Below are 25144 nucleotides of genomic sequence, written 5' to 3'. Positions count from 1 at the left end.
AATAATATAACTCAAGGCAATAATGTCAGAATAAGATTAATGAGCATAGATCAGAGCCAATTAAGATGATTTCAGAGCAAATTATAATGAGAGCACATCGAATGCGATTCCAAAGATAGTTTTCAAATCAAGTGTAGGTGGAACCTTTTTCAAGTTAATTCAAGGAGTATCAAGACTGATATTCAAAGAAGGCACGAATGGAAATCTAACTCCCTTTTTTTGAAAGATCTTTAATAACAATTATGAAAGCTTGTTTATTTAAGATCTTTTGCCCAATATGTTAATTATATAGCAACATGAGAGCAATCTAATCAATTTTTTAGAGTATAATATCAAAACTTATATACTTGAAAAATATAACATCATGTTGGACCATTAAGGAGCTAAACTTTTCCACCAGACAGGTGATACAGCAAGGAAAATGACTGATGATTGAAATTCTTAATGACTTCAAAGTTTTTTTATGATATAAAAATATTGGGGCACAAAATACCGAAATATGAATTCATGCAATTTATGATATATCTTAGAGCATACATAAAATTCAAAGCTTTGAAGGTTCTTTTAAAGCTCTTTTAAAGACTTTCTTTTACTCCGTTAAAGAGAAACACATTTTGATACATATAAAAATGAATTGGCACAAAATTGAAGCTCTAAAGGGCAAGCCAATAAGAACTCTTTAGTGAATTTCAAAATAGATTTTCTAATAGAGACAGATGGAATTCGTTTTCAAATAATTTTCAAGACAGCTGATTTTATGATTAGGTGCATTTTAAAATCTATAAATCTATCATATGTAGCAGCTACTTTTAAATTTATGTTCACAGGAGATACTCAAGAAAATTCAACACATTATTCTCCCCCTTTTTCATTAAATTAGAGGCTCTTAAGATCAACTGTTTGAATTGCAATTTGGTTCATGATTGATGCATAAAATATATTAACCAAATAGTAAGCCTCAAGGTGTATTACAAAGATTTTCATATTTAAATTTTAGATATTTATATAATGGAGAGTATTAGGATTACTTCTCATTTAGTATTCTTTCTCTCTCCTTTAGTTATGGATTTTTGCGATTAAGTTCCATAGGATCTCTTCTCCTAAAAATTTTCTTTCTCCCCTTTAATTGAACATTCCATTTAAGAGTTTAGAATTTGAAGATAATTTTCAATAAAACATTCAAATGTCAATCTCGAAAATATATGTTCTATAAGTTTCGGCACAACTTATACTAATGAGAGCATATTTTCATAAAGCTCAAAGTTTGAGATAAGACAACCTTTATAAAACTCAACTCAAGGTATAGGCTTTATATAGTTAAGATAAGTAATGGCAACACAAGGAGGTTCATCAAAATCAATTCATAAAATATTCAAGATATGCATCATATGATGGTGACTTTTGAATAAGATGAAGAAGGATTGATATGTCTAAAGCTCCCCCTCAAAAGATGTATTCTTCTTTAATCATTCTTTTCTTTTTGTTGAATTTCATATTTTAATGATAAGCGTGAATAAAACTGAAATTGTATGATACCAGGAATGTAGAGTGATCTAGAATTATTCAAAATTTATAGCAATCACTCTTTTTAATCTTTTAAGAACAAGTTATGCTTCCTCTTAATCTTTAAGAAAATGTACTGAAATATTAATCAAAAAATAATTCTTTTGAAGCTCAATTTCTTTCAAAAACAATTACATTTTCTTTCTTTTAAGTGTCATTTGAGTGAGTTAAAATATTTCTAGCTTTAGGAGCATTCACTCTACTTTTAAAAATAGCTTTTTCCTTTAATGATAGAAACACTTTTAATTATGCAAGACAAAAACATATAGAAGATCATTCAAGTATATATATTTATAGAATTCAATAATTTCACAGCAATGTATATATATATGAAACATAATATTTTTTTTAATATTAAGCTAAAATCATATATTTAGAAGCATTTGTTTGCAATCAAGATCATTGAAAGACACATCAATTAGACCAATTTTAGTACACTTATAAGATACAAAATGATATGTTTCGGATGCGTATCAAGACAATCAACCAAGGCATCAAAATTAATTCTGTTTTTCTTAAGTTAAAATTTTCATTTAGGAATCATATTGAGTTATGCTCTAGAATGATGCGATCATTGAAGCATATAACTAAGGTTAAAAAGATGTAACGATACAAGCATTTTTAATTAAGTTTAAGCTTTTATACAATTTAATTAGATTCTGAATTTCATAAAGATTTTTAAGAAGACTTTCAAAGTTATAATTTGATATATGTATCTTCTACATTGTAGCTCATCTTAAGTTACTAAGATTGAAAACACATATTTCAATAACATTAGAACACATTCAGAATCTTTGTAATTAATATGAATTTTGGTACAGATTGGAGCAATTTAACATGTTTTAGGATGTTATGTACCAAAGTTTAGGCAAGATGGAAGATGATTCAAAATCAATTTATTTTGCCTCAATTGCAAATTCAGTCTATTCTTTCCTCTTATTTTTAAGAAGATATTCATTAAAATCAGGAAAATACAAGAAGAGTTAATGAATCCAGAAAATAAATATCATTGAGGAGTATATTTTGCAAGTGCAAACCATTTTCATTAAGCTTTAGAACACAAGTTACTTCGAAGACAAAGGTGAAGTAAAAACTTGTGTGTAGAGTTAAAACACATTTCAAATTATGAATGCCACATGTTATATGCAAAACATAATATGCATTAAGTCATAACATAATGTATTAAAGTATTAGGAATAATCATGTCAAGGATAAAAAAATTTTTTGAGTAAACTCCCCTCATTTAAATATGTAATTTTAGTATTAATTGATCCAATTATGATCCTTTCAGTTTGAGTGTGATCTTTTATGAAATAATGTCTTTTTTTCATGTAATTAAATATGGAGAGCATAATTGGATTCTTCATTAATTTTTTGACATTAGAATCATTACATCTTATGAGAATCTTGTTTGATGTCAAGGCTCTTAAGTTTTTCATTAATTCATAATCTTAGATTTTATTTTCTTAATAAATTTTTTTTATTATTTTTTTTAGTATTTTGATATCAATTAACTGTGATTCACTTGAATTAGTTTGATATCTTTGCATATAAGCATAAAGTGAGCATACAATTTGTTCCACAAGTTGTATGATACAATGATACAGCTTCAAATAATAGAATTACCTTGCTCATCATTTTTTAACTCTATAAGATGGGATCATAGACATACCTTTGTTCATGTTAAACTTCTATAAGAATATTCTTGTGAACTCACTTTGGCCAATAAAGATCTCTTTTCTTATTTATTTTAGTTCATCCGTTCTACTCATTTCGAACTCATCCTACATGAGCTTAGTAAAAACTCTACATAAAGCTTCATTAGTAGCACCACAAATAATGTCATCAAAATATACTTGAGCAATGATGATATCAGAATTTTCTTTTTGATACATAGTTTTATCAATATTCCTTTATATCAAAAAGTTACTTAAACTTTTATATCATGCTCTTGATGCTTGTTCTAAATTAAATAGTGCTTTATCATATCTGTAATGAATATTTTTCAAATATAAGTGGTATTTATTTTATTTTTTTTCGTTTTTACTTTTTTATGCTCTATACTCTGTTTGCTCCCTATCCGGTGGAGTTGAAAGGGGCACGAGGTACTACCACTAGCCTCCCTCTTGTGCCGTCCCTAATATACCCTACACCGAATAGTTGGATCAAATAGTGCCGGGTACTACCACTAGCCTTTCCATTGGCACCATCCCTATGATGAGCAATATAGAAAGGTTAAATCATTCCTTTTAACAACAAAGTATTCACTCCAAACTCTTCGAATTTTATTCCTTCCAAACAAGTTTCATAAATGTGCTATATTATGCTTGCTTTGCTTTTACTTATGATTGGAGTATTTAATTTTACTTAGCTTTTACTTTTCTTAAACAATATTCATGTCTTTTTCTTTATCTTTCTCTCTTTTTATTATTATTTTTAAGTAATTTTCATAAAAGAGCAGAATAAAGACATGATCTAATATGTTATATAACATATGACTATATATCATGTAAGCAAATAAAGTTTTCATCATGCTCAAGGATTCATAGCTTATCATAAGTTATTATGAGTCAAAATTTGAAGCATATACTTGTATATTTCATGGTTATGCATGACATATGAAAAGGCATATTTTAATTTAGGCAAACCATGAAATAATTTTCAAAAGCATAAATCAATCAATACATATGTAGACATGATATCAAGAAATTAGTAATTAAAGACTTTAATCATGCCACAATAAGATCTAAGTCATTGACTTTGCTTAGCTAATTTACAAGAGAGGTACTTAAAATTACCAATTCATTTTACATTCTTCAAGTCAAATACCTGCTAGATTTCTTATGTGTAAACTTTTGGCTGAAGAAGGTCCTCTCTCTTATTTGCATGTGAATGTTTATTATACTTTACATCGAGGTGTTCTTCAAGTTGAAAATTCTTATTTCTTGCTCAAGATCTTGCATTATTGGCAAAGTCTTTTTCTTTCTTGAAAGAAAGTCATTAGATTCTTCAAGATACAAAATATTCATATAGCATATTTTTCAACTAGATGACTCAACATAAGATATGACAATAATTAAAAATTAAGTCACTCTGCTCAAGAGATTGCCTAAACATAAGTAAGCACAAGTCACTTGAACTAAAGAGACAATTTTATTAAGCAAGATGGTTCAAGGACAAACATATGAGGCAATAGAAAGATTCACCAAGGTCAAATCAATTTTTTTTGTTTTCCGAATCAATTTAGCTTGGATTCTATTTGCTAAAGATAATTATCAATAAGATATACAAGTTAAGTTTTGATCAAATTATCTTAAATAGTTATTTCTATCAAAATTCTAATTATGATTCAGCTTTCAACACAAATAATCATGTTTCAGGAAGATAAGCAATCTTCTTTTAGAGCAAATACAAATCTTATTTTCAACTTATGAGATATAGTTAATATTCATGCTTCAAAAGATTTTTATGCTCAGATTAAACATGATAGGTTAAAAATAATCAGCAGAGTTCGAGATAATTTTAGAGAAAGATATTAATCATGGATACAATGATTATGCTCAATGAAATATTTTAATGATCAGATTTATTGATTTTGAATTTTAGAATAGTCTTGAGCATTACTTATAAGAGGGAAGATGATTTGTTATTATAAAAACTTTAACGTAAGTTTCTCATTATGAGCATAACACATTAATCATTTATGATTGAACCAATTTGAGATGATTATGATTTAACATATGATGCATTTCAGATAATCATATAAGGAATGAATGGTATAAAAATAACATGATGAATTACATTCATACCTTCACAAAGGATGAAATAAGATCTCATAAGTATTATGCTCAATAAAGTTTTATCATGAAATCAGCATCAAATATTTATACTAGAGAGAGAATTTAGATTTTGAAAAACTTAAAGGAGAAGGTTATACTTATTCATTCATTGTTTTCTTATTATCAGGCAAGCACTAAAAAAATTTTATGCTAAGATCACTGAGATAAACTTTAACATATATATAAGGTATTAAAGACTTTAATGCAAAGAGTTTCGCAATTCCAAACAAGGATAATCTTAATACACGATATAGAATGTTAAACCTTATACTAGATTTAGTGAATAAATTGAAACTTATTTGTAATTACGTGTCAACGCATCCATTTGTAGAAAAGTTTCATTTGTTCCATAGGTAGCTTGGCACACCTACATCTACATCCTCATATTTTCAATTTGGGTACCCAAGCTTGCTTGAGTTCTTAAGGGTTAGGACATATGGTTCCTTTTGGTACCCAAATCTGTTTAATAGTAATAACTTTACCATTTGATTTAATTGTACTAGAATTATAGGTAAAGTTGTTATGTCCATTCTTTTGATGTTTGAAATACGTTATCCTTTTTGATGATTTGCTTAACAAATTTATAATCTTTTTCTTTAGAGGTTCATTGCTAAGCGAAGGAGTCAAGCCAAATTTTGATTTATCAAAATCAGCATGTTGGCTTTCAAACATCATTTTTAATCTTTCTGAACTTACAGTGAATTTGTTAATAAAAGATTTCAATTGGTTATTTTCTTTACTTAAGTTTTGATTTTCTTTAATTAAATTTTAATTTTTCTGAATCAATTGTTCTGAATTTAACCTTAAGCTTTTATTTTCAGAATTTAGTTTGTCTTGTATTTCAGTAATAGAATTTCTTTCTTTTGAAATTTTCAGATTTAGCTTTTTAAGATTTTTATTCTTCACAACTAATTTTCTACATTCACAATATAAATCATTAAAAGTATTTAATAATTCACCATAAGAGAATTCTTCTTGAAAATCATTTGATGTAAAATTAGATTCAGATTTTACCTTATCTTCTTGTGCCATAAAGCATAAGTTAGTTACCTCTTGTAGCTCTTTGGAGCTAATATCATCATTGTTGCTCCTAACTTTCATTTTCTTGCTTGACTCTTCCTTGGTCAAGACTTTCTTGCTTTTTATCTATTTCTTCCTTTCTTCTTGCTTCCTCTTCTTCTTTGTCTTTAGGAAGCTTTTGAATTTTTCGGTGTTTGGGAATGGATCCTTGTTTTCATCATCGAATTCTTTATTTGTTGTTCTTTCTTCCTCGAGTCGACTCGGGTTTACTTGGAGTCGGCTCGACTGATTTGAGAGGCGACTCGAGATCTTTGGGAGACGTCTCATTCTTAGAGATTGGAAAATTTATTCTCTGTCTTTTGAACTGTTTTGCCTCGGAGTCGACTCGAACCTTGTTGGAGTCGACTCGGCTAACTTGGGGGTCGACTCTGAAACACTTGAAGTTGACTCGTTCACAGGGTCTCCGAAACTGAGTCTCTGCCTTTCAGACTGTTTTCCTCTAGGAGTCGACTCGGACAAACTAAGAGTCGACTCGGCTAATGTGGGAGATTCAACATCTTTTTCTGCAGTCTCACTGTTAGTATGTAATTGAAGCACATGTGAGCAAATCTGAAATTTATCATAAATATTTTTTAAAGTATCCCAGATTCTTTAGCAGATAAGCATGCAGAAATCATATTAAATATAGTTTCATGGATAGCACAATATAGTATGTTCATAGCATTAGCATTCAATTGTGCTAAGTCTTTTTCAACAACAGTTTGAGAGAGTGTGTGAAGGTCATTTATTATGATATTCCATAAATCATAGTTTTGTGATTGAATAAAAATGCGTATGCGTGCTTTTCAATATGTGTAGTTTATGCCATTAAATAGTGGAGGTCTATCAATTAATTGTCCCTCTTCTAGAAAACTATCTATTTGAGTTGTCATTATCTTTGGCTCTTGATCGTGAGATCAACAATTAATCTTAGAGCACCTGCTCTGATACCACTTGTTGCCCAGTAGATACAACCCAAGAGGGGGGGTGAATTGGGTCTTTTAAAACTTTTCAACTACTTCTAAAATTTTCAATTGTATAGATGCACAGTGGAATTTAAACTTAGCAATAGTTTGATTCTAATCTGATCAAGATTAAAACTATTAAGAAGCGGACTCAATAAACAATTAGCCTAGATTTTTTCAAGCAAGCATTTCAATATAATGAATCTTAATGCAGTTTTATTAAAAGAAACTTGATTAAACAATTTGAATATACTTGCAACTAAAGGATGCGCAGATAAGAGTTAAGCAAGCAATTCAATTAGATATTTATCTAAGTAAGTAAGTGAGGAAATTAAACAATGAAAGAAAGCATCACAAACACAACAAACGTATAGTGGTTCGGTGCACCCCAGCACCTACATTCACTCCCCAAGACCTCTTGAAAATTTCACTATAATCCCTCAGATTACAACCAGTTGTTTTACAAACTCACAACCTAACTTGTTGTTTTCACGAGATCACAACGAACTCGGTCGGTTTTCACAGGCTCACCAACTAGAACCACTCGATTATTTTTTCGGATTCACAATCAAACCCAGTTGGTTTTTTCCAGTTCACCAACCATAACCTTACACCGTTGGTTTTCCCTTTGGCTCACCAACAAACCTTAACCCCTTGATTCAATCCCTTGATTGAATCAAGTTACAAGATATTAGAACAAGAGTTTAAAACAAATACAAGCTTCTTAAATAAGTAGATATAACAATGTAAACAAATAGAGTAAAGAGAAGCCCTCAAACAAGTTTTGTAGATGAAAGAACTCGGCTTCTTCTTTACTTGACCCTCTTCTGATTTCGCACGAGGTAGAGGATCATTGAGGTAGCACACAGTTGGAGAGAAAGCCTTAGGATTCACTCAGATGCTCTTCTTCTCTCTCTTTTGCTTTGAATGGCCCTTTTTGTGCTTTTGGAAGGTTTCTCTTGAAATCTCTTCCCTATGTGTTCTCTCCCACTTTCTTAACTTCTCTTCTAGCTCTTCCCTTGATTTTATAGCTTTGGATGGCGTGGAAACAAAGATCTAGCCGTTAGAGATAAAAATAGAGCCGTTGGAGTTGAGAAAAAACTAACCGTTATGCCTCCCAGCGTGCTCGAGTCGACTCGGCTGAAGTAGGAGTCGACTCGTGAATAAGAGTCTGCCGGTACTGTAGCTGGAAGTCGACTCGAGCACTATAGCGCTGAAGTAGGAGTCGACTCGAGCACTGTAGCGCTGAAAATCAACTCTCTGTCTTTTTGTCTGTTCTCAGTCGGAGTCGACTCGAGCACTGTTCCTTGAAACTCCAGAGTGCCAGAGTCGACTCTGAACTTTCAGGAGTCGACTCGAGGACTATTCTTTTAAATTTTTCTTTAAATGTGCTCCTCCAACTTGAATCCTTTGAACTTGAAACTTGGACTAATGAAGTATAACTTTCTTTCAACTTTTTGAGAGCTTTTGAGGACTTCTTGTATTTTTCCAACTTACTATGTTCCTTGCAAAACAAATTATCTTTCTTCTTGCAACACAAACATTAGTAATTATACTTCAAGATTTTGTGATCATCAAAATCAATCTTTAAATCAATCTTTGGGTCATCAACTATTCATGAAATAGGGAAATTTATTTAAACACCTCCTCAACTTAGGCCAAGTATCAGTTGGTACCTCTCGGGTTTAAAAAGTTTCAAAGTGATTCTTGAAGTTAGTTAAATAGCTTAATGTGGTTATGCCATCCATCTTTGTTTACCTAGGCTTACGAGATTCTATCATGTGGTATGACTGAAACACCTTTATTTTGGTGACCCTATCTATTTGGCTTCAAGAGATAGTGAGAGAAGGACAATTGTGTTGATTTCAAGGATGCTCGCAACCATCACTACCACTATCCTCCTCATTATCATGTCAAGGTCATGATGGCCATTGCCTCTGAGCATGGCTGACAGAGAAAATGGTGGCCTATTGGTGGAATGCTCATCGTTGCCTAAGAAGAAGGCAATGGTGCAGTATATGAAGATGCAGCCCAAGAAGACATAGGCCTAGGACGTCCACAGCAAGGGCCCCAAAAAGTTTACACTCCCCTCCTGCACTAGGATGGCAGATATTGAGGGGGAGATTGGCCATTTGCAAGCATCCATCGATAGAGATGTCAACAAATTCACTACAAATGCACAAAATATGAGTGAGCAAATCATGGGAATGCTTAGAGAAGCTCGAAGTGACAAGAGACACCTAGCATGATCTTTCACTACTTCGGCTTCCAGTCTAGTTGATAAAATTGGGTGCTTCACTAGGGAGCTATGAGCCAATCAAGCCCGTCAACCCGATCCTTCTCATCCACTTTGTTCTCCTCCTGCTGGGCCTAAAACCATAAGATCAACTAGCCATCACCCCTATAATGGATTGTCCTCATCTTCCTCTAATTGATCAAATGAATCTAGAACTTAGGATCTCTCCTTGTCCTCTCTTTTTTTTTATTCCTAAGTCATTTTTGAATTGTACCTAACTCTAATACTTTTTAGGTTGAAAGCTCATACTTATACTTTTACCTTTGGAAATTTACTGTTTGAATTCAAATGGCATGGGTTTTGAATATCTCATTTTAAATTCAAAGGAATTGTGCTTCATTTAAAAAGATGAGTACTTATCAATGCTTCAAGTTTATAATTTTGTTCAATAAATGGGTTTTCTTATATGTTGCATGATTATCTGAGTTTGAATCCTTACTTTATCTTACTTTTTTTGTAGATTAATGCCCTCCTTACTGATAATGACAAAAAGGGGAAGAAAAGATAAAGAAAAGAAAAATGGCAGCTTTCAATGGTAGGTCAAAAGAAAAATGGGGAGAAAGAAAAATGATCAATGATTACTTAAGAAGTATAAACAGGGGAAGTAAAAGAAAATGGAGAATGAAAATAAAAAAGCAAAGCACAAAGTGAATGATTAATCTCAATTTTTTGCAATGAATTAGTCCTATGATTACACCAAAAAGGGGGAGCGTTGCTATTATTGTAGCTTTGTGTGTGAAAGCAACTTTAAACAATCATAAAGAGTGAATGGTATCGAATAGATATAAAATTATTTTTTCCTCTATGAATTTTGAAAACATAAATTCAGATGTTATTCATGCTTATGTCTTGTATATGAATTTTGCAAAAATATTCTAAAAGATGCTATCATTGTATACATCATTTTTTTTTGGAACTTAAGGATTTTGTCATCATTAAAAATGGGGAGTGACGTAGATGGAGATGGGTGATTGCTGAATTTTGGGTGATGGCGGCTGATTTCTTTCTTCTTCTTTTTTTTCTTCCTCTATTAATAGCGGCTAGGGTATCTTGCGGATGGAGGAAGGAGATGAAGGGTTGATGGCTAAATGGGTTCACTTGGGTTCAATTGGATGTGGGTTGACTCAATCGTGTGTAGAAATTGCTGATGGATTGTGGACGCAATAGAAAGTAGGCTTGGACTCGTTGTGGGATTGGGTTAGAATGTGAAGGATCTATGGGTGGCTAGGAATTAGGAGTCCTAATAGAATTAGGACTCTAGAGTTAGTGTGAGAAAACAATATGGCGTGAGATAAGGATGGTTGTTAGCGTGAGATAAGAGGAAGAGTCCTTCTGTCACAAGGACTCTTAAGTGAAAGGGTATGGTGTGAGGAAAAGAAGAGATATGGCTAGGATGGCGTGAGGAAAAGGGATGAGTCCTTCTCTTACTAGGACTCTTAATTAAGAAGAGAATATGGCATTATAAGAAAGGATATGACAAGATAGGATGTTGCTGGAGCTACGATCAAAGTACTCTATTGGTACTCTAACTAGTAAATTAGAGTTCTATTCAAAAATTAAAAGTTGGTAATTTAAGGATAAAGATAAAAATAAGGATAAATTAAATATAAATTAGTTTCATCGATTGAAGAAAGAAGTCTCTGTTCAAATTACAATCCATTATTTATAAGCATAACTAAGCTGTCAAGTAATCGTCAGATAACTAAGCTGCACAATATAACTGTCACGCCCCCGCCTTTGCGAGGCACGTGAGGCACTTAGTGCCCACGTGGGGGCCACATGAGGGGGGAACATGGGGCTCCCCTGCCAGATATTGTCCGGTTTTGAGGCTTCACGCAAGCATCCTTCACCCCTCCCCGATTTTGTTTTCCACCCAAAATGCGTCTGCAGGATTAGGAGACACCCGCCTCATATGCCTAGGCTCTAGAACGAGTCTTTCCGATGTGGGACTATTGGGCCTCACACCCTTTCCACCATCGGACAAGAGCCGTCCTCGGCTCTGATACCAAATGTCACGCCCCCGCCTCTGCGAGGTACGTGAGGCACCTAGTGCCCACGTGGGGGCCACATGAGGGGGGAACACGGGGCTCCCCTGCCAGATATTATCCGATTCTGGGGCTTCACGCAAGCGTCCTTCATCCCTCTCCGGTTTTGTTTTCCACCCAAAACGCGTCTGCAGGATTAGGAGACACCCGCCTCATATGCCCAGGCTCTAGAACGAGTCTTTCCGATGTGGGACTATTGAACCTCACACCCTTCCCACCATCGGACAAGAGCCATCCTCGGCTCTGATACCAAATATCACGCCCCCGCCTCTGCGAGGCATGTGGGCACTAAGTGCCTCGCAGAGGCGGGGGCATGACAATAACCACATACCAAATCTCTTCTAAATTAATGTTAACATCTTTTGACATATGTCCTTTAGCTTGTTTCTTCACTTGTTGTGATCATCCCATCTATCATTGTCAAGTTCTGATAGGTGTAGTAGGGATCGCATGATTCCTATCTATCCCTATCTCTTAGCCTCATCAATGCAGCACTAGTTCATAACTGCCATCTAAGTTGTTGAGAGGAGGTATAAACAATACCTCCCAAATCTCGTCGATCCATGAGCAAAAGGCTGATCGAATGTCTTCATCACCATCCCATAGGTAGTTGTGCAATGAAGATCTTGAAATTATGCCCTTGAGGTTGACTGATTGTTGATTGTTTATCAATGCGACATTGCTACCCTTGGCAATCTGCTCATACCCTTTCCGATTTTCCAAATTATGTGTTTCCATCATGAAACTTCCAACATTGAATATCCCGATACATTTGATTGGCTTGCATATTACTTAAGTGATCCTCAACATTGATGGGAATCCTATATGTATTCCTTAGTAAAACATGCTCCTCTATAAATTAGCTCTACCTATCTCTACTAGTATACATCTCTTACTCTCTTCCTAATAATACTCATGCCTCCCTCCGTTTTCTGCCTAGGCTTCATTACAAGTCAAACTAAGTATTGGCCAAAACAACCAAAGTACTTTTGATCAGTTGGCTTTTGGCCAATTTATCAAATCGAAATGCCATCACAATCGAGTTCCTCTAACCTAGAGCTTCCAATCAGCAAGTCGGCATCTTTACATCCGACCTTCAGCTGATTCTTTACCTTCACCATCTTTAGGCTAGTTCATGCATATCTCTTTCTATTTCAACCTTTAGTGCCTGGGTCCACATAGAAGCTCAATGCCAACCATGCCTTGGTCACTACTGGTAGCCTATATAGGTCAAAAGAGTGGAGCATGTATGTTGCTAGTATTACTCCAATCGACCTTATATCTGCACTTTTATTGTATAATTGCATTAATCAAATGTATGAATTGATGCGATCTTCTAACTTTGTACTTTTTCATGCACTCCCAAAGTGTAGGATAATAGTTTTTTAGATATTATCCATTAATGGATCAGCCATGAATTTTATTATCATGTCCTTCAGTGAATCGACTCCTCTAGGATGTACTTGAAGTACAAATTTATGGTCCATCCCAATTTAGAGACCACTTCCGAAATTTGGGATCTTGTAGTTTGATATGGAGTATTACTTTCCATACCAAGTCTCCAATATCAAATTACCACAGTCAAATCCTCTTATCATAAGAATAAGTAACTATAAGATTCTAGGCATACAAATAGTCTGACATCATTATTCTTGTTTCATTCAATTCTCCCAACTCAACCATCATGCCCTAAGTATGATCTTGATTAGACAACTTAGATTGATAGGCTACCATGTATGATTTGATAGTCATCTCCATCAGTACCACTATAGCATGACCACAAGTTAGGCAGTAGAGAGTTGTTTCAATGTCCTACCTTTTAGAAGTCCTATATAGTTCAAGTTCATCTGGTATCAGAAATATACTAACTGCTGATAATCATCTACAAAATATTCCTTACCAAGTGTGTTGTGATTCTGTAAAGAAAAGTAACATGATAATATAAGCTAACAACTCAGTAAGAATCCTCACACACCCACACCAACATAAATAATATAAAACTATAAATAATAAATAATCAATAATCAATAATGATATAAATATAATCCACAAAATTTGAACCAATTATTCAACATAATAATATAATTTCATCCATTGGAATACATCATCACATAGCATCAAAATATCATTACCATGCAACAATAACTTCAAATAAATTATACTTGTTTTTTATTAGCATGTTTCAGATCCAATAATTTTTAGTTTTTCAACTCTAGACTAACCATGGCTAGGTTTTTAGTTCATGATAGGGAAAAAGCAGTATTACAATTTTGATGTATGGTAGAACATCAATAATACCATATTTTCAACCTATGGTGGGGCATCTACAATATGATTAGTCTAGATCATCACATCCAACTAACCAATCATACAAATTCATTTTCATGCTTACTATGTAAATATATTTCAATGCCACATCGGGGAAGAATTCGATGCACATGAGTATCAAATCCTATGCAAACCAAACTTAACAGTATATGATGAATATAGATAGATACATACATACACACACACACATACATATGTACATACACATATACATACATATACATATATGTATGTATATATATACAGGTGATCATACTTGAAAATTCTTATAAATTACTTATCATATATAATGTACCAATAATTATACAAGTGATCATGTACAAGGATTCCTACCTCTACTAGCAATCAACTCAACTAAAGTGTTATTCGTCCACACCTAACATGTGCAATGAATTTAAAGTCAATATAAAACAAACTTATTTTTGGTCAATTGTCGGCAATAATAATTAAGTTAATTATTGCTAATTTTCTAATTTTAGAGTACTTATATTTGAATTAGTCTTAGATCAAATTTTCCTATCCTAGCTTAATTCATGGCTAAATGAATAAGGAAAGAAATTAGGGTTTATCTCAATTTAGGGACTCAAGCATAAAACATCTTGCTCAAAATCATCATTTCTGATCAATTGCACCCCTATAGAACCAAAACAAATAATCAAAAAAATTATAATGATCACGATTAATGATGGAAAATTTGTGTGTGTGAGAGAGAGAAAGACATGACTAGCAGGGTAATGGTGTTCGATAGCCCATAATGGTCAAATCCGGATGACTCAACCAATGGATCCCAAAGCAAGAGTTTGATGAGGGCAAGGATGGTATGATAAGAGTTGTCAATGGTGGGTTCAAGATACCCGACGAAGGCTGAGGTGAAGGTCGACACATTGGGAGATCGTAGTAGTGCCAGTGCAAGACCTTCTACTTGGGTTAACTTGGGGTCCACAAAGTAGGAGTTTGGGAGCCTCCACTAGATCTACTGAACCACATAAGGAGAGAAAGAGGGAGAAAAGAGAGAAAGAGAGAAAGAGGGATAATGATGGGAGGAGCCCTTCACGGTTCTCTCTTAAAATAGAGGAACACGAGGGGAAGGGCAGGGCATAGGTGGTGACCAAAGGATGGCAAGAAACAAGTGACTTGTGACAACGGATGATCGATAACCAATGAGAAAGAAAAGAAAGAGAATAAAAATATAGAAGGCAGTCGTGTGCTTAAACCAGGTTGGAGGATGGCCAGTGATGGTAGTGGTAGCATCGACCACAGGTCCCACCTTTGTAGAAGGCTACATTAGAAGCCATGTCAGTAGTGACTGCTGGCTGGAGGAATTGGAGTATAGAAGAAGAAAACCAAGATAGGGGAGCTCTGTGTGATGAAGTTTGCAACCATCAGACTATAATTAGGTCTGTGATGGTAGCTTTAAGGCTAGAAAAGGTGTGAGAGAGAGAGAAATCAGGGCTATTACCTTGACTCCGACGAGGTATGGAGGTTTCCTTGGCAAGCAAGTCAATGGCAATACCAGGAGAATCGACATAGAAGAAATCAATGATGATCGTTGGTGGGACAAGCCAAGAGGGGTGGAATAGTTAAATAGAGGTCAAGGCTAGGGTTTCCTAGGCTTTAGCCTCTCTTGAAACTCTGACTCCCACTAGGATTTGTTGAAAGGTAGACTTCCATCAGTAGTCTGCTATCGGCTCGACAAGTCTCGCTCTCTTCCTAGGTGTTGCCATCTATTTCTTGTTGCTCTCTTCCTGGGTGTCGCCATCTATTTCTGCCTTTGGGCATCAATGATGACTTCTCCACTGATGATTGGGAAGACCTGAGTTTTCTCCTTGTCCTTTCTTATCTATCTCTCTCTTCCGTGTTGCCACCTTCTGTACCCCGGTTGCTTTGCCGAAGGTATCACTGATTGCAACCACTCCCTTGCCCTCGACTCGACATCCATTGTAGCCCTCCACTCTCATTCTATCCTCCTCAAGGCCATGTGGGCTCTCCTAGATTACCTTTGGGACCTCGACAAGCTCCTATATCACTCCATTCTTCTCTAAGGCCTCGATGGAGAGGTCTTATAACGATGTCCACAATTGCAACATCTTTGCCAGCAACCAGTTACTCACCGCTTGAAAGAATCCATGGGCGAAAAAGATGCCATCTGATCAGGACTCTTTTAGAACCCTAGCTAATTTGATTAGTGATCGGCCGATCTAGACACTTCAAGAGTAATAGAGCCCAAGAAAACCGGCAGCCACGATCTCGATTGAGCCATAGCTCATTTACACCAATCCCAATGAACTAAATTAAGAAATTGACCTAGGACTAGATGCTTGGCTAAATCCAAGCCTAACATTAGGCTTGGAATTTGGGCCTATTTTAGGCTAGGGCTCTAGCTGGATCTAGGCCGACCCAAATATCTACTCAAGCTCTATCCAAGATATCTACAAGCTTTATTTTGAGCCCAAACTCGTTCTAAGTTGACTCAGACCTAGCCCATAGCATGACTCGATGAGCATCAGGCCAGCCTTAGCTCACTTCTAGCCCTAACAGTCTCTATGCAATTAGTAATTGGTCTCTTTTTAAAAAAATCTGGACATTTGAAAAGTAATTGATTTGTTTAGATCCCAGTAATCCCCTCAAATTCTTTTGCTAATTTATATTTAAAAGCACCATTTAGCATATTATGTGTTACTCCCACATTATTATACTTATCTTCATATATATTAAATATTTTTTTATTATCGTTATCTAGTATATAATGAAACTCTTAGAGTTGGACCTAGATAACAATCAAAGAGGAAAGAAGAAAAGCAATTTTTTCCCCTTCTCTTTTTGTCCAGCCAAATATACCCTCATAGCGCTCTTTTTTTGACCTTTATAGTCCATGTACAAAAATCTATTTTTTATTAAATAAAATTCAGACTCTTGCAAGAAGTTGTAGTCTCGTATATGCATTACAATTCACATATCTAAATACTTGTACTCTAGTGCTCGTCAAGTATGACTCACGATGCCAGGTGATGGTCGTCTCCATGTGCAAAAGCCATTGTAAGTATAACCCCTTGTCTAAATAATACATTTCCTTGATTAGCTTGGGAAATTTGGGTGCTTCTGTCCTTTTAGCTAGACCTTAGCCAATTAAGCACATCATTGACTTGAACACAAGGCACATACGAAGTACTTCATGAAAGGACCATGTTGGTAGTGTGTCCTCGTTAGCAAAGACAAGAGACCAAGATCTCCAAAATTTAAGGCTTAACAAATCTGCATTATAGTAGAACAAATATTATACAGTAACAAGAAAAACTAAAATAAGAGCTTATTATTTAAGGCTGCAAATGGGTCGGGTCGACCCGTGATCCGACCCGACCCGCGTAGATCCGACCCGACCCTAATTTTTGGACCCGCGGGTCCGGGTCGTGTCCGAAAATTGGACCCGAATTATTTTCTGGGTCAGATCTGGGTTTACCGAATGGATCCGACCCGACCCGAATGGACCTGGAGGGAGGGGGGAGAGAGAGAGAGAGAGAAGGGGAAAAGTCCTAAGGGAGTAGGAAGGATAGTAACAGGCATAGGTTCACAGAATCCTATGGAGCCTCGGCCCGTCAGGATTCTCTCTCGATCTATTACACTGTTGATACATCTGGCCTGGTGTCTCGGTAGCTCGTTTTTTTTTTCCTTCTGTTTTTTGGTTTTTGTTTCTTTTAACTTTTGAAGGGAGAAAGTGAGGGAACGCTAAACTGATGGGTCATGTGCCAGTTTTCTGCAATGGAATTGGATTTTGGAAGAAGGTCAGGGATTTATTTTGCCCTTGTGAGAGGGGAGCTGGGAGACACCAAGTTCCGCCCAATCAGTCATATAGATAAAAAATAGTGTGATATGGAATTTGGCTTGTAGACTGGCTTAGTTCGTCCCGGCTGTTCTGACTAGAGGTCAATTGCAAGTCTTTCAAGTCATGGGTCACCCACCACCTCATAATTATGATATGACCAAATTAGATTTGGCCAAATTCTTTCCCAAAAGCACAAAAAAGTGGATCCGATTCGGATCTGGCCCGACCCGACCTGATCTTCAACCGGGTCAGATCTGGGTCCAAAATTAGGACCCGAACAAAAAATTGGGTCGGATCGGGGTCACTCAAGATCCGACCCGACCCGACTCATTTGCACCCCTATTATTATAACACGTCTGATGCTCAAGTTGGTTAGAGATCCAGAGTGAGCTTACATGAGATTTGCAAGGCTAGGAGTATCTACATGACACTTTTTTTGGGACAACCGGGAACATTATCCCCAAAATCCAAACAAATCTATTCATAGCCCATAATAGCTAGTTGGGCATGGTCTTTTCTGTCCCAAGACTAAAATAAAATAAGATCTCTTTTTTTAAGGTCATATTGTAGCTTTGATTCGCCTTTCATTCTCTCCTGCCTTGAGAAAAGAAAGAAACTGCTTGCTGCCAATGGAGACTCAAAAGACTTTTGCTTCTCTATAATCTGTTGATCGATCAATGGATGAATACCTCACCAGGGAACCAGAAAGAGATTCGAGATTGAAAAAATATTCATGGAGCACTCGCATAAAGACGTCAGGCTGGCTGCTCTCGACAATGGGGTGGGAATGACATACTGGGAGATGGGAGTTATGGTGGATTGAGAGGAGAGTAGATGTGTGGGCTAGTTCAATCTTTTTGCTCCTGCCTTCCCTGCCTGTAAGACCTCCCTTGCACGAGACAATAAATGGGCATGAGATAGAATTGTAGGATAGGCTGATATTGAGATATGCTCGATTTCGGTGGGCTTTCCAACCCCACAACATTATGGATGGACTCGGATTATTCTTTCTTTTCCGACCTATGTACTGTAGCTATATTCTCCACCAAATCCCAATATTGCCCTTGTTATTAATTTCTAACTCTGGCACCTATATAGAAGCATCGAGTGAATCAGGGCCTTTTGATTCGATATACCCATCTAGTCAAAATAACAATATTTTTTATTAGTGAACTAGTCAAAACTAAATTTTGACTGCTATGAAATCTTAAGCAAAATGAACCCAATTGGTTAACTATAATGCTTAGGGTCTCCTGCATCGTACCAAAAAAAATCTCGATGCCATGTGGCATGAACTTATTAGAGAAATGAATAAGATTGTTGCCTGCACACCAATCTTCACATAAAACAGGCTAGTGGAGTTTTCGAAACTTTACATGAAATGGTCCCAAAGTATTTTTCTCATTACAGAATTTTTATGACATATTTTGCATCTCAACCATCTACGTAAGATTATCAGATCGGAGATCAAGGTCAAATGAATCGCCAACGAGGTAATTACACTTCCCGTTATTAATTAAGCACCAAAGACATTTACCATTAAAATTTACTTCTTCTCAATCCTGCCTATCCCCTTCCGTACCCCCGTCTCATGCATCGTATCCCATTCATCCTGCCCGCTGCTAAAGTGCGCCGGACTCGGATCGTTTAAAACACCGCATCACCATTTCTTTCCCGGCTCATCTCCTCCTCCCTCGAAAAAACCAAGAAAAGACAGAGGAAGGCCATGGGTCGCGAGCTCTTCTCCCCGCCGGGGCTGCAACCGGCTGACCGCCGCTCCCCTCCGATGTACGCCCCGGCCGGCGACAGATTGCCACCTCGGGGTCCATGCAGCGGCGCAGAAGGGCTCGATGTGCCAGCCATCAGCCGTCGTTCTCGGCGACCTCGGCCTCACCATCATCGTCGTCTTCGCCCTGGCGTCTTGGCAACATAGCTCCTGCCGTCGTTCCGATCTCAGGGACGGTGTCACCTGCCGCCGCGGTCGCGGCGGGGGCCGCCTGCTTGGGAGATGCTCTGATTCTTCCCGGTAGATCTGCAGCGGCGGTTCAAGAAGCAAGGCGAGCTCGATCGGCTGAGATCTGAAGAAACCCGGCAACCGGCCGCCTAGAGCGGCGCTGGAGAATGATTCTTGATCTGCCGAGAGGGCTTCTTGATCTTTTGGGTTCAAGATTTTGAACCTTGCGGAGGCGGTGGGGGCGGGCGGCTCGGGAGCGTGCTGCGATTCATTCCAGCCAATCCGCAGCGGTGGTTCGAGGAGCAGGGCTGGCTCGATTGGGACGCTGGTGAGTGATTGTTCCTTCTTCATCTCTTTATTTTAGGTTCCTCTTTTCCTTGCTGTTGGATTTGATTAGAAGGAATTGGCATCAAGAATTTTGCATCTTAGTTCCACGTTCTTTCATTCTTGATTTCTTTTTCTCTAGAGCGGGCAATTTCTTTTTCACTACCGCAGCGGTGGCTCAGTCTTGGGGGTTTCGATATGGTGAACCAGCTGGGCGGAAATCAGGGACGTTCTGCACGAGGTCCACTCCTTCCCCATATTCTAATTGTTCTTCACTTCTAGTTTTCCGGCTTAAACTGCAGTCACCAGATTGCTGCGTCTAGTCTTCTTTGCTTTACCGCCACATCTGTCATCTCTTTGCACTGGATGCCAGAAAGCCAACCTTCTCCTAAGTGTATGGGAGCAGGTTTTGAATCCAAATGTGATTCACCGAAGGTTGAAGGAAGTTAGAATTTCCTAAAACCCTTCTTCTTCCGGCATGGACTTTTGGGGCTCCTCGAAGGCGCCTTCTATGTAAAATCGTTCAATTGATGGAGGAGAATGGAAGTGTGCGTAACTAAAGAGCAAACGTGCCGCCTTAGGAACAACAGCATTATTCGCTATGTTCTGGGATAGTCTTATGGGCTCTCTATTTTTAATTATTAATGGACATAATAATTATAAGAGTTTTTGCAGGTTGTTAACGAGAACTTCTTTTCTTTAAAAAATATGGTGCTGATCGAGAGAATTGGGTTCACACGCATGATATAGAGTTTGACCGCCAAAAGTTTGGTTACCAGAGCATGGTAGAGCCGGTGGGTGTGGGAGGGACGGTACGAGCTAAGTAGGATTCCACAATATTGGCGATGTACCGAGATAAGGAAGAGTTGGGGGCCGGAAGATTTATGGTTGGACTTGGGCTCCTCATATTTTCTTACTTTGAGTGCCAACAAAAAATTCACAGGGTCGTCCAACACCGACCATCAATGGACCGGATCTTGGATCAATTTGGATAGAGCCCGAAAGGGTTGGGTGGTTGGAATTGAACTTGACCGTAAATTCTATTGATATCACGTAAAATAGGCTTGTCAGTGGACCGGATTCCTTCCGGTAGTGTTTTCGGTCCATTTATCAATGTACACTTCTGCTTGATCATTCTTCAAGCTTCAAAGTTCTATTAGGATTGTCAATAGGTTGGGTTTGGTTCGGCAAGTATTTTTGGTCCAATTATGCATATATGGTCTTTCAAAATCTAAAAGTCCATTAGGACCGCATCAAGTAGTTGATTCCCACTATATGGCAGTGTCCTTGGTCCGCCGAAAGTAGAATCCTTCGTGCATCCTTTTCTTGTCCTCTGCTGGTGGAGATGCCATCCTTCAGAGTGACGTGACATTGGTCGGTATTGCTTTCTGCCGAAAGTGATTCCTTCGTTGCCAAGAAAGCATCTTTTCTCGATCGGAGAGATTCCTTCCGCATGAAGGAAAGCAATGATATGACTGAAAGTGGCTTTTATCAGGACCACTTTGGTGCTGGCTTCACGAGCTGGCACTACTGATTAGATTTGCATCAGCTTTGTTCAGAACATCTTCTCTGGACTTGTCCATCCTTGTGTTGGTGAGAAGTGATTTCTTCCACCGCAAGTATTGCTGATGAAGACACAAAGCTTGGTTGTTCAGCCGAAAGTAGATTCTTCCGGTCTCAAAGCAATATGCTTTTCCTCTCCTTAGTCAGAGGCATGTTCTTTCCCCTTGGTTTGATGCAGCTTTACTGGCTTAAACTTGGGATCATCAATAATTAATTGATGTTGGGTCTTGATTGCACCCTTTCTTGGCCTAATTGCCAAAATACTCTGCCACATATGTTCTGTAGCTTCAGCTCTACTCGTCTTATGCATTTGATTATTTATAGAAGTAGACTGTTCTTCTTCTTCTTCAGGAGATCGAGTATCCTCTACATAAGGATCTTGGGCTTCTCATGCAAGACACCTGAATTTATTATTATCATCAGGTATAGAGTTAGATGAACTCTGTGATGCAGTATCCTTCATTGATACTGTCTTCTTTGATGCAGTACTCTTCATGGAGTCTGTCTTCATCTGCTCTGTTTCAAAGGTGGAGCAGAACTGCTGCTTGAGCTGGTCCAGACATTTGGATATGATCTCTTCAGGAGTACATTGTGGATATTTTCTGGAGAGTTTAACTTTCAAACTGGCAAAATAATTGTCAGTAGAGCCTTCAGATTGCTGGATTTCAGTAAGATTTTTTTTAAAGGCTGCTAAATCAGATTTAATGGTGGTGATGATATCATCATATTTTTCTCTGGACATTCCCAGCCACCATTTATAGAGAAATTTTCTCTTAAGAACAGGAATATTTACCTCCTGGTCCATCTCTGCCGATATGATCCACTTGAATATCCATGGGATCTTGTTCTGGATTATGAACATCATCGGACATAGCTCTGAAGAGATGCAGTCATCTGTGAGCTTGTTGATGGTGGGATGATTATCCACCTATTCTTCAAAATATTCAACAATTGGTGTGGGCAGCATATTGAGATCTGGCCCAAACTTGGTCCACCATTTGTGAAACCATCCTAGCAATGATTTCTGCAGTACTTCGGGATCCACCTGTATAAACCAAGAATGCTTTTTTTTGGGATTTTTATAATAGAAAATATTGGTGAATGCCTGAACATAGTCCCACTAATTGACTAGATAGACTTGTCCATTGGTTGTGAGCTGCTTGGCCTGATTTGGGTCAAGTCCCCATTCATTTGGTTTGATCACCTTCAGAATGATGCATTTGCTATAATTAATAATTCCACTCCTGATATTTCCATTTTGGAAATTATGTTGAGTTTTTACAGATTTAGTATATAGCAGGAGCTGCTGAGTTACGCCCCGTTCGATGCGACGTACGCAGCGGAATTCGAACGGAACGTCGTTCATCGCATGAACGCGCTTCGGATCGTAGAATTCAAAAATTTTTCTGTATCCAAATCCAGATGATCTTTGAATTCATTAGGGAGGGGAGATTAGGATCTGAGGAAGGTTGATTAAGATTCATAAAACTGAAACTAAAATCAAAAGAAATTAATTTGAAGATCCCATCTTCAAAAATTCTGCAGGTAAAGAACACCGCAGCCTGATGATCTATCTAGGTTCCTGTTTGAGCCACACAATTGTCCGGCCTCTACAGGTATCCACACGAGGATCTAATCATCTGAGATAGGGTCTTACCGGAGTGCTAGCTCCTTGCAAAGACCTCTCATGACTATCATATAGATTAGAAGATAAAAATCTGCAACATACCTCCTTAAAGAAGAACCCTTTCTTCTTCAACCTTTGCTCGCGATGGAGAAAGAGGAAGGAGAAACTTTGCACGTGGATCTTCCTTGCCTTGCTACCGTGGAAGAAGAGGAGGATGAAGACCCCTTGCTGCCGTGGAGACGGAGGAAGAAAGAAGAGGAGGCGTGGAGAGGAAGAGGAGAGAATTAATTCATAACTCTCCCTTGCTACCCTTTTATAGATTGGGTTTAGGGCTCTTCCTAATCTTATTAGGAGTATGGGACTATAACCCACCCTTGGATTAATGCCAAGTGTCCAATTCTTGTGCTCATAGATGCATGACATGTGTCTATTTAATCAATTGATTAATTTTCTAATCATATTAGGATTTCTAATCTCATTAGGAGAATTAATTGATTTGGGAGCATGCATCCTACGACGCCATGGGGACTTTAAAGTCCGCATAGTGTGAACATGACTTAAGTCATATTCATCCTACAACGACATGTGGTCTTTAAAACCCGCACAAACCTTGGTTTAATCAAATTGACCCAATCATGAACCCAAATCAATTTGGGTCGAACCCAATTTGATTTGGCTCATTAAATCAGCCCAATTGCAATCCAATTGCAATCAATTCCACTTAATTCTTCTTCCATTAACTCACTAACACTTAGTGGGTTAATTCAATCACCAATCATATTGATGATTGATTTCTATTATGATTCCAAATCACAATTATGATAGTCTGACTAATTAGATTCTCTATGTGTGCGACCCCGTAGGTTCTATTCTGACTGGTAGTGAGAAATATTGAGATCTCCATCTCAATATCACTGAAACTCCTTTCAGTGGACTGAAACGATTTTAGTTCTACTCTTAGGGTTCACTGATCACCAAGTGAATGCTTTCGAGTCTCACAATCCACTAGTAACACCTAGCAGTATGTGGTGGCAACCCAGCAGAATGGAATATCTGAACCTCTTGGTGCAGTTAGCGTATGATACAGTTCCTCTATCATGGATCCCGACATGACGGAGGTTATGAATATTTCGTCAAATCCCATCGTCTGTCATATGTCAATTTTATACGACTTCCACTTCGAGATATGGAAAACTCTTTTTTCAAAATACCTGGCCAGGAATTTATCGAACTCAGTCTCATAAATCACATAGGATCACTCCTAATCTATCAAGATCGATAGATCTCATCTAGATGCAACCCTATTCCAAAATGAACCTACTGCAGCCAATTCACTCTACAAGGATCCGAATGACTAGGCCCCAAGTTTACATGCTCATCAAACTACAGCAACTTCACAGTGAATAGCTGAGGCATCGCAGGTCAAAGAATCAGTCATACAACTACAGCATAAGTAGTCACTGACGAGTGAATAGACATTCATATGATTACTATCTTTGGTCACGCTCAATACCTTGTTCTCTAACAAGTACTTGCATAATCACTCCAGTGTCTCTACACCGTGGACTCGAGACTCGTCCATCTGACTAAGTGATCTGTGCACTAATCTTAGCGGATTGATCACCGTCCCTCGTGATGGATCCATCGATCAGGAGAATTTAGAAATTAATCCCTAATGACACAAGCCTCAAATTCTCAACTCCTTGAAATTATGTGTCATCATCTATTAATTTCTTGGACGATTCATGGACACATACAAAC

At 37.2% G+C, this 25144-nt stretch overlaps 1 long non-coding RNA gene across 1 annotated transcript; it reads left to right on the top strand.

Annotated features, from left to right (window-relative positions):
* The first annotated feature begins 19206 nt into the window (after positions 1 to 19206).
* On the top strand, positions 19207 to 22430 carry LOC149751438 (uncharacterized). Its single transcript, XR_016398184.1, has 2 exons — positions 19207 to 20197; positions 20336 to 22430. It is a non-coding gene; the product is annotated as an uncharacterized LOC149751438 (long non-coding RNA).
* Positions 22431 to 25144: the final 2714 nt, after the last annotated feature.

The sequence above is a fragment of the Phoenix dactylifera genome, chromosome 13, assembly GCF_051530095.1.
Source record: "Phoenix dactylifera cultivar Ajwa chromosome 13, Ajwa_hap1_PhDact_Kaust_v1.1, whole genome shotgun sequence".
NCBI lineage: Eukaryota > Viridiplantae > Streptophyta > Magnoliopsida > Arecales > Arecaceae > Phoenix > Phoenix dactylifera.
This window is presented reverse-complemented; position numbering and strand designations above follow the sequence as displayed.